Genomic DNA, 7754 nt, shown 5'->3' on the forward strand with positions numbered 1-7754 from the left:
AATCGGGATGGGTGTGTCAGAGGCAATGTGATTGGCACAGGACAGAGCAGAGTTTAGGGCTGTTGTACATAGGGTCACTATGAGTTGCAAGCGACTTGATGGCACATAACAACAACAACTCTTTCTTCACACTGTTTTCTCTTAACAATATCCCCAATGGGTGAGAAGTGAAGTTTCACCATACTTGCCTCCAAGGAGTACCTTCACTTCACCTTCTTGAGAACATGTTTGTTCTTTTTGCAGTCCACAGAGTATTTAATAATCTTCTCCCACATCACAAGTCAAAGGCATAGATTCTTCTCTGTTATCTTTAGTCACTGCCTAACCTTTAGATACATTAGAAGTAACTTAATCTTGATTGACTCAGATGCACCTTAGTCTTTAAATTGACATCCTTGCTCTTTAGCACTTTGGAGATTTCCTTGACAGCAGATTTTCCCGATACAGTATGTCTTTTGATTTCTTGGCTGCTGATACTAGGATGATTATTGACATATATATTATCAATTAATAATCAGTCCTATAAAGGCCAGGAACTGTATTCAGCACTGTATGTTTGCTTTCTCATTTAATCAGCACCATTCTGGAAGATAGTAATCTTATTTCTCCATTTCCATTTACAGGAGAAGAAATCAGGATATTTAAGAAGAAATAAGGAGACAAGAGAAGGTTGAGAGAGTTCAAGGACTCTGGCAAAGGTCATAGGGCTTGTAAGTGACAGATCCAAGGTTTCTGCTCTGACCTGCCTGCCTCTGGAACACTAGTGCTCAAATTGGCTCAGCAGCAACAGCACCTGGATTTGCAGAACCTTATACTCCTTCCAAGAACTACCGGATAAAAATTTGTGTTTAACAAAGTCCCAGAAAAAGTCTCTCACAGTTGATCTATCCCTTGAGTGATTTCAGCTGTTGTCTAGACAGAAGCAGCCCAACACCATCTTACAGAGCTAAACCTTGTTGACTTGTTTCATGTCACAATAGTACTGATTGGATATTGCCTAATAGGAGTCACTAGATGGCAGCCAATTAACATTCTTGACTGTTAATCAGAACATTGGTCGTTCCAGTCCACCCAGAGTTACGTAAGTAAAAAGGCCTAGGGTTCCACTTCTGAGAAACCAACCATTGGTAATCTTATGGAGTTCCACATTGATGCACATGACTACCCTGAGTCAGAGCAAGAGAGTTGTTTGTTTTTGTTGCTATACAGAGCCTGAGAACACACTCAACCCCTGGATTGCTACTCTCAGGTGTGGTTGTCAGATTTCCCTTCTTCAGACTCGCAGAACATCCCTATCAGTACAAAGGACCTCCCTTTGCCCCTTCTATTTCTTTTCTGACACATCATTTACACTAAGCTAAGTGCTCAAACCTTATCTGAATAATCACCATTCACACAAAGGCATCAAACATTTTGAACATCCCTCTCAATATTCTGTGTGTTTTCTTCCAGCATAGATTCATTTTACCTAGCCTCAAACTTTAAATGTTTGCTTTTGTATCCACATGATGTGTCCATTCCACCATTGATGGGTACTTGGGACTGTGTCCATTCCACCATTGATGGATATTTGGGTTGTTTCTTCTTCATTTTTACTGTAATCAAAATAGTTGCTTAGTGTTTTTGTGTATGTGATTAGCTGGACATGAGCTTCCATTTCTCTTAGATAAGGTAACAAACCTGGAATTGCTTTTATTCTGCATATATTCCACTTTCTTTGTTGTATTCCGCGGAGTCGATTTTGATCACAGAAACCCTGTGTAACAGGGTATAACTACTTTACACTATTTCCTAGGCTGTACTCTTTCTCTCTCAAAACAGCTTCTTATTGTTATTGTTGTTAAATGCCATCGAGTCATAGGCAACTCATAGTGACCCTATGAATGAAAGCCCTCAATACTTGCGTGTTGTGACTTCCATCCTTTTTCCAGGGTCATAGGGTTTCCAGAGGCAAGCTATTTACGGAAGTGGATGCCACTCCTGCTTCTAAGTTTGTTTCAACAGGGGAGCGTCACCAAACACTGTCCACCATGGGTAACCATTATCGCATTTGACACATTAGTGTCACAGTGTTCAGCTTCACAGAGACCACAAGTTACCTCTGTATGGCAAGTGGACACACCAGGGCTATATGACCTAGAAGCCTGAACAAAATCAATGAAAAACAGGCCCTTGGGCTTGTGGCCCTCAGGCCCTTCAATATTTTATCATTCTGGCATGCCCAAATGCTGGCCAACTCTGGGCCAGATACCCCCAGTTCATCTGGCAAGTCCACTTTACTGACCCCCACTTGGGGCACAGAGAAAGCCACAATTGCCTGAAGCGTTCCATACCTGCCTCTCCTCAAGAAGCCAGAGGCCACATGCAGCTAAGATTAAGTCTCCCAAGACACTAGGAGTGACCCGACCCTTCAGTACCTCAAAACAGCTAGTAACTTCAAATTTCCAAACTATTGTCTAGAAGTTGCACACTGGGACTCTCCTAATTTTCTTAACTAGTGACAAAAGTTTATCAAAGGGGTTGTAACAATTTATACTTCTGTCTAAAGAATGTGAATGGGAAGACAACTCTTCCATTTTTTATAAACTAACTTCTTTGTGTGTGACAATTTACAAATCATATTGATTTTCATACAATTGTTCATAGATATTTTGTTTTATAACAGTAATTGGTGTTGATTAATGTTATTTATTAATTGCAGTATCTAATCAACTCCTTATTATATATTGTCTTTCTTTTCACTAAGAACACTTTTTCTATTTGGCCTCTGAGTTAGCCAGGATTCTTCTATTCTTTATTGAATTGGGATTTTTTTAAGGGTAACAAATATTTGTCCCTTATTATCTTTCTTAAAGTATTATTAACACCACCCATCACCTGAAATTGCCAGATTGTTCACGAATATGTTTGGTGCCAGACCTACATGTAGATAGAGGCCTTTAGAGGACTCCAGAATAGATACTTGGTCTGTATGTTCTCCCTAAATGGAAAATTTACAGCTCCTCCTCACAGGAGACAAAAATACCAAAGATGTAATCAACCCTTACAAACATGTGAGGCAAATCTCAGGGCAATGCATAGAGGAATTCAGGGTACAAGTCACATTAATTCATCTGAAATAATAGGAATGTATGTGTCTAACTCCTGCAGAGCAAGCAGACATTCTATCCTTGAGGCCTTCTCCGCAGCAGAGGCTGTATATCTATACACACACTCCTCTCCTGGGTCCTGCCAATTGACCAGAAAGAGTCAAGATTTGGGTCTTAGGAGTAGCACTCACAGGCACAAAATCCACACTCTACTCACTGACCCTCAACCAGTCACTTAATAATTCCAGGACTCTAAAAAAATCACTCTTCTTTGCATGCACTTCCATATTCCTTACAAGTGAAAAACAAAACAAATAAAAGAATGGTAAAAATTATTTTCATTAAAATTTTAGTTTGCTAAAAATTCACTGACATCAAGTTGATTTCAACTCTTAGTGACCCTTTAGGAGGGACACAGTAGAACTGGCCCTCAGGGTTCCCAAGGCTATAACAGAAGCAGGCTGCCCTATCTTCCTCCTACATATTGGCTGATGAGTTTGTACTGCCATCTTTTTTTGTTAGCAGCCATTTGCTTTTAATGACTAGACTCCTAAAGGTTAGTGTAATTATGAGAAAATAAAATAACAACAACCTGCATTATGTAGATGACACAACCTTGCTTACTGAAACTGAGGAGAAATTGAGGTGTATGTTGCAGAAGATCAAGGACTGTAGTCTTCAATATTGACTGAAGCTGAAAATCAAGAAAACAAAGATTCTCAGCATTGGGTTAATGACAGCATTGTGATAGACAGAGAAGAGATTGAGATTGTTAACAGCTTCAGCTTGCTTGGTTCCACAATCAGTACTCTTAACATGAGCAGTCCGGAAATCAAAAGATGACTTGTACTGGGAAAATATGTTATCAGAGACCTCTCCAGAGTAATGAGGAGCAACTATATCAGTCTGGAGACTAAGGTGCACCTGATTCAGGCCATCGTTTTCACAATTACTTGTTATGCATCAGAAAGCCACACCAAGATTAAGGATATTAAAAGAATTATTGATGTCTTTGATTTGTGGTGCTGGAGAAGAGTGTTAAACATAATGTGGACTAGCAAGACAACAAACAGATCTGTCCAAAAGAGTGTAAAACCAAGGTGCTCCTTGGAGGCAAGGAATTGGAAGCCCTATCTTACATATTTTGGGCACATGGGCAGGAGGGACAAGTCCTTGGAGAAGGACATCATACTTGGGAGGGTGGAGGGATAGACCCCAGATGAGATGGATTGACACAATGACTGGGTAATAGGATTAGGTATGCTGGAGACAATGAGAATGACCCAGGATAGGGCAAGGTTCAGAGCTATTGTACATTGGGTTTCTAGGAGTAGTCAGTGACAAAATATAATAACAACAAAATATAATAAATACTAAACTAGTATGTCACTTTATATAATTTTTTTAATTTCTTTTTATTTACTTACAAGTTTATATACATTGTTTTCACACTGAATCTTTCCCATTCTATTTACCTCCTCTTCCTTCTGAAGTATCCTTTCCTGAATGGTAGCTGATGCCCTTCTGGGAGGAAGGTGTTACCTGATCAAGGAGATTAGAGAGAGTAGGTAGCATCTTCCCACATATGGTGTCGGGAACCCACCAAGTCACATAAGAGGGGATCTGAGAGCTCTCTCTAATCTCTTTGATCAGTTAAAACCTTCCTCCCAAAAGGGTGTAGGCTACCTTAATCTCATCTTTTGGGAAAGCATATCTTCAGTCTCAAATCTACTTTGGGCCTTTGGGCCTAACAAACACCACCACAACATCAGATCTAGATGATAACTGTCCAGGCCTTGTAATTATCACATTGTGTCAGCAATGTAAACTGAGACATTAAGTCATAGAACTTAGCAGAAGCTCTGTGACCAGGATCTTTCCTCAGTATAGCCTCAAGCAAAAATCTTTCTATGAACTTGGTACATGGGATTTGGGCTTACATCCTCCTAAACAAGAGATGGACAACAGCATCATGAACCAGCAGCAGTGTGTAGTACAAGGTATCACATAAGTGACTGGTGTTCATATAGAGAGGTAGCCGGGTGTGCAAGGAATGGGGAGGTAGTAGGGAAAGGGTAAATACAAGTGACACCATGCTTAGGTTGGGTGGGCAGTGAATATATTGGTTATTTCTGTAAGGGAAGTGTTTTTCACTTATTAGGTAAAATGTCAGATATTCTTCTAACAGTGAACATTGAAATTAAGACAGAGTAGGAAAAGGGTTGGCCATCCACTTCTGAAATATAACTGGCCTATGAAAACCCTATGTACAGCAGAGTACACTTAGATTAGACTCATACACATGGCAACTGACGTTGAACCCTCGAATTTGGAAACACAAAGAAGGAGAAACAATTGTAAGAAGAAATTTAAAATTGGTATGTGGAATGTAAGAAGCATGAATGTAGGAAACTGGACATTGTAAAGAAAGAAATGGAATGCATAAATATTGACACATTGGATGTTAGTGAAATGAGATGGATTGAATCGGACATTTTGAATCCCAAGATCATATGATCTATTTATTATCCTGGACATGAAAAGGTAAGAAAGAAACCGGGTTGCTTTCATAGTTAAAAAGGCCATTTCTAGATCCATCTTGAAATACAATATTATGAGTGACAGGATAACAACCATATGCATACAAGGGAGACCTGTTAATACCACTGTCATTCAAATTTATGCACCTAAACCAGAACCAAAGAGGAGGAAATAGATTATTTCTATCAACTGTTCCAGTCAGAAGTAGATTGAAAATGTGACCAAGATGCTTTAATAATAATAGGTGACTGGAATACAAAATTTTGATACCAAGAAGAATGATCAGTAGTTGGAAAATATGGACTTGGTGACAAAAAATGAGGCTGGGGATAGAATGATAGAATTCTATACAATCAATGATTTATTCATAGCAAATACCTTTTATAAGAAACATAAAAGCAGCCTATACACATGGATTTCACCTGATGGGATGTGCAGGAATTGATTGATTACATCTGTGGAAGGAACTGTTAGAGAAGTTCAATATCAGCAGTAAAAACTAGGCGAGATGCTGATTGTGGAACAGACCATCAGCTGCTCATATGTAAGTTCAAATTAAAACTAAAGAAGGTTAAATAATATCCACAAGAATAAAAATTTGACCGTGAGTCTATCTCCCAAGAATTTAAAAAACAACTTTTTTGAGGCCTTGAACACTAATGAACAAAGTCCAGATAAGCTGTGGGAAGATATCAAGAATACCATTCATGAAGAATACAAAAAGTCATTACTAAGAAGGAAGAAAATGAAAAGACCTAAGTGGATGTCAGAAGAGACTCTGAATATTGCACTAGAGTGCCAAGAAGCCAAAGTAAAAGGAAGAAATCAGGAAGTTAAGGAGCTGAAATCTCAAAGGGCTGCTCAGGAAGACAAGGAAAAAATATTATAATGAAATGTGCAAGGAGCTGGAGTCAGAAAATCAAAAGGATCAAATTTGCTCAGCATTTCTTAAGCTGAAAGAACTAAAGAATAAATTCAGGCCACGAGTTGCAATGTTTAAGAATGCTATGGGTAAAATATTGAATGATTCAAGAAGCATTAAAAACAGATGGAGTATGCAGAGTCATTGTACCAAAAAGAACTGGCTGACACAGAAGAGTTTCAAAAACCAACATATGAATAAGAGGCAATGGTGATGAAGGAGAAAGTTCAGGCTGCTCTGAAGGACTTGGCAAAATATAAAGCCCCAGGAATTAATAGACTACCAATTGACATATTTCAGCAAATAGATGCTGTCCTGCATGGGCTCACCAAGTTGTGCCAAGAAATCTGGAGGACAACTATGTGGCCAAATGATTTTAATAGATCCTTATTTTATTCCCACTCAAAAAAAGGTGACCCTACAGAGTGTGGAAAATATCGAACAATATCACACACTAGCAAAATCCCACTGAACATTATCCAGAAATTACCAGAACAGTACATTGCAGAGAACTACCAGAAATACAGGCTGTGTTTAGAAGAGGCAGTAGCACTAGGGATATTATTGCCCATGTCAGATGGATCTTGGCAGAAAGCAGAGAGTACCAGAAAAATGTCTATCTGTGCTTCATTGACTATGCAAAAGCATTTGACTCTGTGGATCACAATAAATTGCAGCTAACCTTGAGGAAAATGGGAATCTCAGAATACTTGATTGTGCTTATACAGAACCTATACTTGGACCAAGAACTTGTCAGAACAGAGAAAGAAAACACTGCATGGTTCAAAAAATAAAAAAAGGAGTGTGTCAGGGATGCATCCTGTCCCCGTATCTTTTCAGTCTGTATACAGAACAGATCATTCAGAAAGTAGGGTTTTATGAGGAGTGTGACATCGAGATTAGAGGAAGACTCATTAACAACCTACAATATGCAGATGACACAACCTTGCTTGCTGACACTTAAGCTGCAAATTGTCAAGACTGTAGTCTTCAATATGGTTTGAAACTCAACATCAAGAAGACAAAGATACCATTGGGCCAATTGGCAGTACCATGATAGATGGAGAAGAGGTTATTAGCAATTACACCTTGCTCAGATCCATAATCAATACTCTTAATATCAGCAGCAGTCAGGACGAATTGCACTGGGAAAATCTGCTGTCATGGACCTCTCCAGAGTGCTGAAAAGCAATGATGTCAGT

The sequence above is a fragment of the Elephantulus edwardii genome, unplaced genomic scaffold (assembly GCF_000299155.1).
Source record: "Elephantulus edwardii isolate Elephantulus edwardi_28Jun2011 unplaced genomic scaffold, EleEdw1.0 scaffold00524, whole genome shotgun sequence".
Taxonomy (NCBI): Eukaryota; Metazoa; Chordata; class Mammalia; order Macroscelidea; family Macroscelididae; genus Elephantulus; species Elephantulus edwardii.